Source organism: Zonotrichia albicollis, chromosome 18 (genome assembly GCF_047830755.1).
Source record: "Zonotrichia albicollis isolate bZonAlb1 chromosome 18, bZonAlb1.hap1, whole genome shotgun sequence".
Lineage (NCBI taxonomy): Eukaryota > Metazoa > Chordata > Aves > Passeriformes > Passerellidae > Zonotrichia > Zonotrichia albicollis.
In genome coordinates this window covers 12,856,035-12,869,131 of record NC_133836.1, presented here as the reverse complement: position 1 = coordinate 12,869,131, position 13,097 = coordinate 12,856,035, and positions in this window count along the sequence as shown.

Sequence of the window (13,097 nt, the reverse complement as noted above, 5' to 3'; positions counted from 1 at the left end):
TGTTTCCTAAGAAAACAAGGTGTGCGTGCAATCCCGCCGGGCGAGCGTGTGCGCGCCTGTGGCTGCCAACCAAATGTGACTAAGGGCCTGAGGCTGCAGAGATAGGAAGTTCCTACACGTCTTGTGAAGGCAGGAGAGGGAGAGGAGCAAGCTCCAAATGAGGCCCCACGGCAGCAGAGCATGAACCCAGCCCTTAAAAGCCACTGGAGATTCTCCTCCTCTGCAGCCGGGCCCTGTGAGGCACAAACCTGCTGCTGGAAAGATTTCTCCTTGCTTTTTCCCCAGCCTGGCATTTCCCACATGGGCTCTGCTGTTGGGGCAGGAAGGACAGCCATGGGTGGGTGAATTCTGTCTCTTCCTGGCAGCCCTGGTGATGCCTGCCAGGCTCTGGGATGGGGATTTCCACGCGGAAACTGTGGTCACCCCACCTTGGTGTTGCCAAACCGTGCTGGCAAACACCTCACCTTGGTGCTGCTGTGCGTCAGCCTCCTGTGGGGGCTCTCTGAGGTGCTCCTCACCCTGGGCTCACAGGTCACCCTGACACCTTTGGTCCCATCACCCCAGGACCACTGCTCACCATTATCCTGACACCACCGGCCTCCATCACCCTGACACATTGGTCTACATCATCCCAGCAACCAGTCCCCACCAGCCCAGTACCATCAATTCTCATCACCCCAACAGGACCAGTTCCCTCCACCCCAGTGCCATCGGTTTCCAGCACCCCAACAGGACCAGTCCCCACCACCCCAGTGCCATCACCCCAGCACCCCAACAGGACCAGTACCATCAGTTCCCAGCACCCCAACAGGACCAGTCCCCACCACCCCAGTACCACAGGTCCCCATCACCCCAGCACCACCAATCTCCAGGGCACCAGGAGCTGCAGCCCCTCAGGATTTACCACTCCCTAGGGACAAAGTGAAAGGCTTTCTCCTTTCCTAACCCTGCTGTAATCAATGTCAAAGCTTCCCCTGCTCCCTCCAGCACCCTGGGCAGAGTGACCCAGCCCAGCTCGCGGTGCCGGCGGCAGGGAGAGCTCCGCAGTCCCGACCCCGGGCGCATCCACATCCTCGCATGCTCGCCTTGCAGCCAAGCCCTGGAGGAAACAAGCCCCAGCTGCGCCTCCTCACAGCTACCGTGACCGGGCTCTTCCCCCAGAAGGTCTGGGCCGAGCAGCGGGAGGGACCTGCCCCACCGTGCTGGAGATGGGGCAGAACGAGCTGCACTTGGCGGATTGGGTGTGCAGGGTGCAAGGGCTCCTCTGTCCCCGCACCGACCTGCGGCACCACGGCCGGTGGAAAGCCGGGATCAGACAGGTCCCATCCCGGTTCCTCCGGGCCGGTTCCTCGCAGGGCTGTGTTTACATCTCCCCGTGCCGGCCCACATCTGTGTTTATGTGTGTGTTTCCGTACGGGTGCGTGTGGCTCCGTGTGTGTGGCGGGGTTTCTGGGTGTGGACGGGTGTCTCTTCGCATCGGGCTCTCAGTTAACCTCTTAGAAAATGAAAACAAGCCTGGAATCCTGGCAGCTGCTGCCGAGCCCCGCTCCAGCGCCGCTTCCAGACAGACGGTAACCGCAGGTCTGATGACCGAGCACACACACGCTTTCCTTCGGGCCTTCTTAATTGCGCCGTCAGATATTCTGAAACAAAGGAAATTAAAGACTAAACTGATAGCAATAAATATGTCACGGGAGCGACGGGAGGCAGGCAGCTCCCTGGGCTGCTGGGAACTGGCAGCAGGGAGGGAGAACGGGATCGGGAGCTGCAGGAACCGCGGGCAGGAGCCCAGGCTTGGTCAGGGCTCTAATGAATGTTGGGTGGGCATTGGCAACGCCGCTGACCCCGGGAGAGGCCTGGGAACGCTCCAGCACAGACGGGCTGGATGGCCACGTTGGATTTCTCATGGAAACTTGTGTAGGTTCTTGCCAGGTCCCAGGATTTTTTTTTTCCCTTGTCTTTGCCCAGATTTTCTCTGATTCCCTCCAGCTGCCTGCACGCGAGCGCTGCAGCAAACGCCTGGAGAGAGGTGGCAGGAGAGATGCCACCCTCTCCCAGTGGGCACATGGCTGGTGGCACCTGAGGGGACTGCTGGGCACAGATCTGTTTGCCTGCAAAGTGTCAGCACCAGTTTAGGGGCTGAGCTGGATGGAAACCACCAAAATGGTGCTCGAGGATGGGATGGGGGAGCACTGGGAAGCTGAGCTGGTGCAGGCAGGTTTCAGAGCAGGGGTGAGCAGGACCTGGCAGCAACTTTGGCAGCGGCTGGCAGAGCACGGGAACCACTGTTCCACTGGCTGCCAGCTCATGGGATGAGGTGATGACTTTGAGAAAGCCCTGACCTAGCATGGGAACAGCCTGGCAGAGGGGCAGGAAAAGCCCAGTGGCTGCTGAGCCTGAGAAGGTGGAGAGGGAGGTGCAGGGGATGTGGTGGAGCAGAGCAGTCTGCTGTCCACCACTGGAGGGTGGGACAAGACACTCTGGGGCCTTGACCACAGCAAGAGACATTCAGGAGAGATTTTCCTGATTTTCCAGGATTGCTGCCTGTGCAAGAGCCCCAGGAAGAGACAGGACAGGGATGCAGAGCAGGCAGGAGCCTCACTCCTATGCAGGAGCTGCTCACTGCAGCATCTCCAAGCTTCACTCCCCAGTTCCACAGACTTTCTCCCAACCTCAGCTTCCCAGCTGGGATGTGCAAGCAGCTCTGTTGAGAGAAGATGGAAGCAAGAGTGGCTTGGACACGGCAGGATGAGGGCTTGAATTCGGGCAGCAGAAAGGCTTTGCTGGGCTAAACCCCTTCTGGAGCCAGGAGGTTTTTTGGCGTCCTCACAGCGGTGTCCAGCCTATTGTGGGAAAGCGCCGAGTGCCGGTCCCAGCGCTGGAGGCAGTGTCACACGGGGAGCGCTGCGGAACCAAGGCACTGCTGGCTGAAAAACATCTTTCCATAACCACAGGAGAGCAGAGAGCCAGCTGGGCAGAAAACACAGGCAGGGCACTTCCCTAGAAATATCCAAACACCTCCAAAAAATAACCTGAGGTAGCAACTGTCCCCAGCCCCGCGGCTGGATTCATCCCGCTTATATCTCCCAAATCCCCCGGCGCTCCCAGCTCTGCTATTCCACTCTTCTGGCGCAATTCCTGCCAAGTTCCTCGGGCTCCGATCCAAAAGGCAGCTGGGTGTCCCTGCGGCACCCGCAGCCTTTTTGCTGATAGGCACTTTGCAGGGGCTGCTTCCCTTCCCGGGAGCCGGAGGGGAAGGAAGCGCGGCCGGCGGGGCTGGCAGTGACCCGTGGCGCTGCCACGAGTGGCCCGAGCGCGGCTGCCGCTTCCGCTGCTCGGGATTGCGAAGCCGCTGCCCCGGGGCGCTGCAGGCAGCTGGCAGGGAGCGACGGGCCAGGGAGCTCCATGCCAGCCCCAAACCCTGGCGGGGCCGCCTGCCATTCCCGCCGGGATGTGCTGGGTGCCAGGGGCAGGCGCAGCCCCGCAGGGTCAGCCCGCAGCTCCGGGTGCCGTGTGCTGGGACAGAGCCAGACCTGCTGGCACAGGGAACCTTCAGGTGCTCAGCCTGGTCTGGAGCCCAGGAATTTGGTCCAAGAATGGGGCAGCCCCGAGGAGCAGGGCAGGAGGGAGGCACTGTGTGGAATCCTGCAGTTGGCTGGAGCTTGAGCATCTCTCAATCCCAGCTGCAGCTGCTGTAGGGTCCATACCGGGACCAGTGGTATTTAGGATCTGCATTAGTTATGTAGAGGAAGGGATGGAGGGCACGCTCAGCAGGTTTGCAGATGACACTGAGCTGAGCAGGGACACACCCAAAGGACAAGGCCACCCAGAGGGACCTGGGCAAGCTCAAGCAGTGGGTCCATGGGAACCTCCATGTGGTTTAACAGGACCAAATTCTGCTGCTGCACCTGGATTGGGGCAGCCCCCAGGATCAGATCAGGCTGGGGATGAAGGGATGGATCAAGAGCAGCTCTGAGGAGAAGCACTTTGGGGTGCAGGTGAGGGAGGACTGGCCATGCCCTGGCCGTGTGCACTGGGATCCAGACACCCCCCATGCCCTGGGCTGAGCCCCCAGCATGGGCAGTGAGGGGGGGATTCTGCCCCTCTGCCCCACTCAGGTGAGACCCCACCTGCAGAGCTGTCTCAGCCCTGGGACCCAGCACAGGAGGGACCTGGAGCTGCTGGAGCCTGTCCAGAGGAGGGCATGGAGATGCTCCAAAGTCTGGAGCCCCTCTGGTGTGAGGAAAGGATGAGAGAATTGAGATTGTTCCTCCTGGAAAAGAGAAAGTTTTGGGGTGACCTAACTGTGGCCTTGCAGTTCCTAAATGGAACCTACAAGAAAGACTTCTACGAGGATGACAGGACACAGGGAATGGCTTCCACTGCCAGAGGGCAGGGATGGATGGGATATTGGTAATGAGGAATTGCTCCCTGGCAGGGTGGGCAGGCCCTGGCACAGGGTGCCCATCCTGGATCCCTGGCAGTGCCCAAGGCCAGGCTGGACATTGGGGCTGGGAGCAGCCTGGGACAGTAGAAAGTGTCCCTGCCCATGGCAGGGGTGGAATGGGGTGGGCTCTAATGTCCCTTCCAACCCAAACTATTCTGTGAGAAGAGCAGAGGAGACTGTTTGATGCTGCCCACCCTTGATGCAGGAAACAGCCGAGATCCATGAGGATCCTTCCCAGCTGTGGGCCAGGCTGGCAAGAGGAAGGAGAGGGGCAAGGCAGCTTTTCATTGAGTCTCAGTGGGAAAGCACCAGGAATCAGAGCATCCTGGGCAAGGGGAAACCCAAGGTTCTCCCCACCTTTGCTCATTCATGTCCGTGGGTGAGACATCCCGACACGCCAGGGAGATCACTCCACTGCTCGCTGGCCCATCACGGAGCAGGCTGCGGCCCCGCAGTCCCACGCAGCCTGGCTGCTCCCATATCCCCCTCCTTTTCCCACAGGTGAGCCTCTGACAAGGAACTTCCCACCAAGAACAGACTTGCCTTGCTCCCAGCGAAGGGAATCTGCACCCTCACTTGGCGTAGGAACTCGCTGTTACTCAGAAGGGATCCAGCTTTCCCTGTAAGCTCTGCCTGGCCAGGGGCAGCTGCCGGGCCTGGCCTCCTCTTCCTCCCGGCCCACGCAGGTGGGGGAAGTGCCTGGCACAGAGCTCCTGAGCAAAGGAATGTTCCTTGGCTGTGGGAGCAGCAGCAGCAGAGCAGGTGGGCTCCCAGGAATGAAGTGTTTTTCCCTCCTGCCTTGGCTGGAGGAGGCCAGCGCTGCCCTCGCCGTGTCCTGGAAGCAGAGGCTGGAGCCAGGGGAATTTTGTCAGCCTCCTTCACCTGTTGTCTTCTTCAGAAAATACTACAGACAAGGCCCAAAAGCTCAATTCAGTGTGGCTCCTGAGTATACTCACAGAAATCCTCCTGAGATAGATTTTCAGCAGAAAACCAAGTTTTTGGAACTGGAAATAGACAGCAAAACCACCTGAACATGACCCATAGCTCAGCCCCCCAGTGATTCCCATCTCATTCCATCTTTGCTCCAGTGTCATACACCAAACCATCTTCTCTCATGTGCACCACACAAGCCAGCCCAAGGCAGGCTGTGCTCACCCAGGGACTCCCTACACAGCTCCCAGGAATGCTGCTCACACCACAGGATTCATGGGGATCAGTCTTAATCTCCAGACTCACTAAACCCAAGGAAAGTGACTCTTTGTTTCTCAAAAAATCTGCAGAAATACTCAAATCAGCAAAATCCTCATCCTTCCTGCACCAGTAAGCGATGGCTAAACATTATTCTAGATCAAAGGAGGATGGGAAGGGCCAGATCAGAACCTAAAGCCCATCCAGCCCATGTCTGCCTCCAGCAGTAACTCCCAACAGATGCTCCAGAGGAAGGTGCAAAGCCTCCTCCGTGCACAGACACAAAATATTGTGCCTGAGCAGGACTTCTGATCATCCCCCACAGGGCACAGGAGCAAGTCCAGAGGTTTTGCTGGCTAAGACCAGTGGGATGCAGGTGGGACCCACAGCAGCTCATTCAAAAACCAGAGTTAGGGGGGAGAAGTCCCTCTGCAGATAACGGAGAGAGGGATGAAAGGCTTCCTTCAGTGATTCAAAAGGAGAGCCTGTCTCCACTCTGAATCATCCTGGGAAAGAGCTGATCTCTCTTCATCGACCAAATACGGAGTTTAAGACCGTTGGCCTCCAGTCAGAGCTCTCAAACATCTCAAATTGGAGTGGGTGCACCAACAGAAAGGGTTTCAGCTTCAGCAACATCCCTCCATGTGCACCTCTCTTTGATGCCTCCCTCAAATACCAAATGTCACCACTGACAGGTGCTGATCACAGGAGAAAGTGAGATGGCCCCGAGCACACTGCTGAATTTAGGGAAAATTAATTTCCCAAAGCCCTGCTTCACAGGGCTCTCCAGTAATATTCTGGACCAATAAAGGAAATTCATCACAGAAACCTACACAGCATCAGAAATGGCAGAGAAGCATCTATTGAGAGCACCTTGAAGAACTGAGCTCTGTCAAATCACTCCTGGCTGGCAGAGTTGTGACCTCAGGAGAGTCACTTCCACTTTGAATTTCAGCTTCTCCTTCTTTATAGTGGGCATAAAGATCATAGAGTTGTAGAATAACTTGGGTTGGAAGGGACGTGAAAACTCATCCTGCCCTGAAAAATCAACCCCTGCCATGGGCAGGGACACTTTCCGCTGTCCCAGGTTGCTCCAGACCCCTCCCAACCTGACCTTGGGCACTGCCAGGGATCCAGGGGCAGCCACAGCTGCTCTGGGCACCCTGTGCCAGGGCCTGCCCACCCTCACAGGGAATAATTCCTGCACAATATCCCACCTAACCCTGTCCTCTGGCAGTGGGAAGCCATTCCCTGTGTCCCATCCCTCCCTACATGAGCTGTTCAACCTCCTTTACAGAGAGTGACCTGCGGATGCAATAGGTGCTGATGAATTCATGGAATTTCTAATGGAAAGCAGAGGAAAGAGCAGCTGAAAACCCCAAGCTGCCCACGGGCAGCGTTTCCTGCCACAGTGATGCACAGGGGGGTGCTGGTGACAGCAGCAGAGCCCCTGTATGTAACAGCCCCACCGCCCCCGAGCTCCGTGCGAGGATCCCGGCAGGTCTGAGCAGGAGCCACAGCACCCACGGTCCCGCACGGCGCCCTCAGCCCGGTACCGTGAGCGACGAGCAGCTCGTGGAGAGGCTTCAAAGGTGCCCTGACATCAGCAAAGCCACAGGTCTGGCCAGGCCCAGCTCCTGCTGGAGCCGTTATCCAAGCATTGAGTCACGGAGCGGCGCTGACCGTCACTGCCTTTGTCCGGCGTGGAAGGATGCCCAGGCGGGCAGATCTGACTCTCACTGCTCGCTCTCCTGCCCGACAGAGCTTCTTACACAGCACGCTCTGTTGCTGGGCTATAGGGAATTTTTGTGCTGGTTTTCTTGACGTGATCCTTTTCAGAAAGAAAACCCTGACTCATGAAGCCGTGACGTTGAATGTGCTGCTGTGTAAGGCCTGACACAATGAGACACTTGGCACCCGCTTGCTCCGAGCCCGGCCAAGGGGAATATATGCATTTTTAAGAACTGAATATCCTAATTTTTTACTTTTAAGGAATAGGGAAGCCTTAGCAATGCTGTAGCAACAAGGGTCACCCAAATACAGTCAATGTCTCCCACTGGAGAGTTAAAAAAGCGAAATGAAAAAATAATGGTTTTCCCTTTGCTTTTGCAATCGGTGGCCAAATATGCTGCTGCTCTTCCGGAATGAGCAGCTGCCAATTCCAGAGGAGAAAATCTCTTGTAGCCAAGTAGCTCAGCTCCTACATTCTCTCCAAGAGCCTGGGAAAAAGGAAAGGCGGCCAGCCAGTCGGCTAAATAATTTTTGGAAATAAGTAGGTAATGGCCCTCCAACACACCACGGCCATGGCAAGCTTACTTACTGGCTGACGTCTTTTTGTAAAGCAGAAAATTGACACATCCATGTCAAATCCTTAGATCTCCTTTGTAGAAGCACTGTGAGCTGACTGTGGGTCAGATTTCCAAGTCACCAAAAGCCTTAAAGCACACAAAGCTTCCCCAAAATTAACACAGGCAGCAAAGTATACTTGGATGAGCCCATCTGGCCTTAGCTAAGATGTACTGAAATACTGGGAGTTGGGGATTTTTTTGGATATTCCTGCTCCAAGGCTTCCAGTTAAACTCTCTGTGAAAATAGAAAGAACACAGTGTCAGGCAACTGGCCTGATTCCTTTATTATTTCAGTGTAATTCCAGTACTTCAGCAGGGAAACCAGGTAACAACCATCAGGAATGGGAAATATTTGATTGTACAGGCAGCTCAGCTGTGCCTGGATGTCCTGCTTGCCAGCATCTCCCAGGTGCTGAAGCACGCACTGATTTGCTATGGAATAACACCAAATTTTTTCTGAGGAGTTTTTGTGCTGTGCTACAGGCTCTGGCTCCTCTTGAGCTTGGTCAATGTGGAGGTTTGGGCCAAAACAAGAGGTCTCTGGAGTCCCTGTCCCATGGATAATTCCTCTTCAACCCTCATCAGCTGCTGGCAATGGGGGTCAGGGAAAGGCTCTGGATGAAAACTAACCCAACCCATGGGAAGCTGATCCAAGCTTTCAGGAGAACACACAGCTTGTGACTACCTGTGCTGTCCCTTCCCAGCCCTTTGCTTGGGGGACACAGGTGGGAGTCAGCAGAGCCCTGCTGATGTGGGACTGTGTGCTCCAGGAGGAATGAACAGCAGGTTCCTGATGGCCTTCAGTGGGTAAGATCCAGTCTTCAGTTCATGGCAGGGAAGATACTGGGACTGGAAGATGGAGATCAACTTCCACAGTGAGATCTCACCTGCAGAGCTGCCTCCAGTCCCAGCACAAGGAGAACATGGAGCTGCTGGAGAGAGTCCAGAGGAAACCATGGGGATGCTCCAAGGGCTGGAGCCCCTCTGCTCTGGAGCCAGGCTGGGAGAGCTGGGGGTGCTCACCTGGAGAGGAGAAGGCTCCAGGGAGAGCTCAGAGCCCCTTGCAGGGCCTGAAGGGGCTCCAGGAGAGCTGGAGAGGGACTGGGGACAAGGGATGGAGGGACAGGACACAGGGAATGGCTCCCAGTGCCAGAGGGCAGGGCTGGATGGGATATTGGGAATTGGGAATTGTTCCCTGGCAGGGTGGGCAGGCCCTGGCACAGGGTGCCCATCCTGGATCCCTGGCAGTGCCCAAGGCCAGGCTGGAATAACCTGGGACAGGGGAAGGAGTGAGGTGAGCTTTAAGGTTCCTTTCCATGAAAACCATTCTGTGATTCTGTGCCTGGAGAGCTGCAGCAGAGCACAGCTGGAGATGTGTGAGCAGAGTTCAGCATGTTTTTGCATGTAGGTTTTTGCATGTAAGCAGAAGCTCCTTCACTCTGGAATTATTGGCTATTAATGGAGCTGCATCCTGCAGTGCTGTTTTAATGACACTGAGGAAGCACTTGGAAATATCCAACACACCAAACCCCTGTAACAAAGCCCCTGCAAGGGCTCCTGAGATGGTTCCTGCCCCAAAGGCCAGCACTCCCTCTGTGGGGGAAGACTGGGAGGGAGGGAGTCCTTCCCTAAACCTCTGAGTGTCCCCACACTGCAGGGTCTCCTGCATCCCAGCTCTGCTCCTCACCCACAGACACATGCAGCTTCATTTTTCTGTCTAGAGTGAACTTTTAAGGGAAAGTATTGAGGGACAAAAAGCAACTGTGCCCCTGATTCTCCTACAAGGCCCTGGCCCGTGGCTGTGCCTCCACCACCTGCTCGGGCTGACATTCAGGGAGCTGAGGCTGGCAGAGGCTTGGGCACATTCTAGCCAACTCCAAATGCCAGTTTTGTTTTCTGGAGACACCATTTTCCTGTGTTTTACAGTCTTACCCTCTGTTACTGAAAAAAAGGTCTGTGTGTGATTCAAGGTCAATCTACTGCACAAAGGACTTGGTTTCCTGTTATCAACCCGACTCTCATCAGAGTAAACATCCCCTCACTGCACGTCCTGTAGAGAAACATAAGTACCATGAACAGAATATAGCATGACATGCCTGGAAAAGAAACCAGTACCGTGTATTTGCCTCCCACATCCCCCTTCTCCCTCTGGTGTTTGCCCAAAGCCTTCCAGGGTAGTGCTGGGTGCTTTTCTTATGAACAGCCACAAACCGTCCTGAAGGGCGTTAATTCATAGAATTGTGAACAGTTTGGATGAGAAGGGACCTTAAAGCCCATCTCATCCCACCCCTGCCATGGGGACACCTTCCACTACCCCAGGGTGCTCCAAGCCCTGTCCAACCAGGCCTTGGGCACTCCAGGGATGTGAGTGCTGAATCCACTGATCACAGCCAGGGTGTTTGCATTCCTGTTTTCCCAGTGTGCAGCCAGCTCCCCAGGCAGGTATTCACAGCATGAGCCAATGGATTCTGCAGTAGAACAGTGGGTCATTGATGCTCTGGGAAATGCCAAACAGGCCTGTCTGGCACACGGACACCCAGGGCGGCGTTTCCTATGGAAAACTGTGAGCCTTCGGAATCTCAGCCTCCGCTTCAAGGAAAGATCTACATGCCAACCAGACTTAAATTAGCCTTGGAAACTGATTCTGGAAAATGTGCCAGCTCAGATGCAAATCCCTCTTACTTACCTCGTGATGACAACAGAAGCCTGGTGAAATTTTACTCATCCATTAACAGAAAAGACCTTGCCCGGTGACACACGTGGGTGGGATTCCAGCAGGGTGACATTGCTTTTGGCACGAGGGCCTTGGCCCCCAAGAATGGCAGCCCTGTGGCATGACAAATGCAGGCCACAGCCACATACCTTACCTGCTGACTCAAGGGGAAGAATGCAGAACCTACAAAAATTAAACTTCCAGCCAAAATCCCGAGATGGTAATCTCACAGAACAGCCCCTGAGGTAAAAGATTGATGATTAGAATTACACTCAGGAAAACACTGGTTGATTTCTAAACACCTTCAGAGCAAGTTATAGCCAAGACATTCCACTGGGGTCACTTCCTAAATCCACTGGAGGGAAAACATGAGTGCTCAGCTCACTGGGACAGTGATTTTTGTTTCACCACCATGGATAGAGGCCCCTCCATGCCCCATTAAAATCAATGGCAGAACTCTCTTGTTTTTAGCATAAACTCATTTTCGTTTCTCCTCCTCCTGGTCATGTTTCTTCTCTCTGCCACATCTCCAAAACTGAAACTGCAGCAGCAATGATCAGATTAGGTGACTTTCTAGATCACACACAGCCGTGGAAATCCCGAAAGAATCCTCTGGTTTAAGGTGAAAACCAAATGTCGATACCTGTCCACCTGCTTCCCGCACAGCCCCCGGGGCTGGGTTAATTTTCCTGTCGATGACCGGCTATTTAAGGATGTGGTTGAGAAGATGCATTTCTGTTTGACTTCAGTTTGAAACCAAAAGACTGCTCTTCTTGTTAACCGCAGTCCCAGAAAGAAGGAAGCATTTCCAGAAGCCCCACTCACCTGGCTGTGGCTCGGCAGGTTGAGGATATCCACGCCCCAGCGACTGAAGAGCCTGCGCTCGCCATAAATGAGAACAGGTCCCCTTTCTTCTCTGGCTTTCTGAAAAACCCTGGGGAGCATTCACTTTCCCCTTACAGAATGTTCCTAATATTTTGGGGTTTTTTTTAAGCAGTTTTTAATCTTAATTGCTGCTGAGATCTTTGGGTGATCAAAGGGAGGATGGCCGTGATTCTTTGTATTACTCAGTGCTGCATTAGCACCGGGATCACATATTCATTTATTTTGGTTGAGGAGGTAACAGTCTCCTTTCACTGCACGCACACAAATACTGTAAGCATGCAGGGGACTTGCCAAATGATGCATGAGGGGTGGAGGAGAATCTTTGAAGAAAATGGTTCAAACGTAATTTAGTTCACTAATTGGCAAGGGACCGTTACTAACGAAACGCTTCTGTTTTATGTCAGTAGTGAATCAGGTTGATCATGTGTAACATACATTAAGTCATTTAATGAGTATTAACTAGAAATGCGACCAAAACACAAGAAAAAGGGTTTTTCACCTTTAACTAGCCAAGCAGAATCACCAATAAATTAAAGGATATGTGTAAGTGGCTTAGATGATTCCAATCTGCAGTTGAAAGACTTTTCTTAGAAATTGATGGTAACCACAAGAGGGGAAAAAAATCAGATGCTTACTGCGGCACTTCATCAACACTTGCTCAACTTCTAACCAAGCCTGAAATGAAAATGACTAAAAGTCATACCATAAAATAACTGATTAGAAGCCCATGTGAACTGAGACAGTGAGTTCTGGCCCTGGCTATGGGACCAGGGCATCATAAGGCCAGTGAAGGAGTGCATTGACCTGGTGGTGGCTGCGTGTGCACTTTCACTGGGGGACACTTGGCACCCCCCTAACCCTTGATGTGCCCCTGTCCCTTGGGAATCCCATGGAGAGCAGTGAGATCACCTTGCTGGAGCTGCCATAATCACAGCCATGCTTCACTCTCACCTCTGTGTGTGACCCAACAGCGTGACACGGCTTTGGGTGCAGTCAGGGCTGCAGGAATGTGCCCTCAGAGCCCAGCAGTGCCAGGGCAGAGCTGGGAGGTGACAGCAGGCCCACGTGCAGAGCCTGGCTCACTCGTGGATGTGCAGCCCTGAGAGCAAACACTGCTACAAAACCCGGGCAGAAGGAAAGTTTCTGGCTGGCTCCAGCACGTGAACAAACTGGCTTATTAGGCCACAGGTGCAAAAATGAGAATGTGGAGTGAAAGTGAGGATAAAATGGAGAATTCTGGTGGGTGCTCTGCATGTTTTGTGAAATAGGTGTCAGGCCATGGAACCTGCCAGACACTGTGGGGGGCTCAGGGACAGGCAGGGCCTGTTTGCTGTGATCTGCAGGATTGGCTTTAGGATTGCAATCCAACACTGCACTGCCTGGAGAAGGAGGGTGGCAGAACATCTCAGGGGGCTCAGTCTGGGCATTACCTCTGCTTCAGCCTTGGCTTTCAACTCAGGCTTTTCAACTTTCTGGCCAAGCAGAGTCAAAAGAGAAGGGAGATGCATCAATCCCA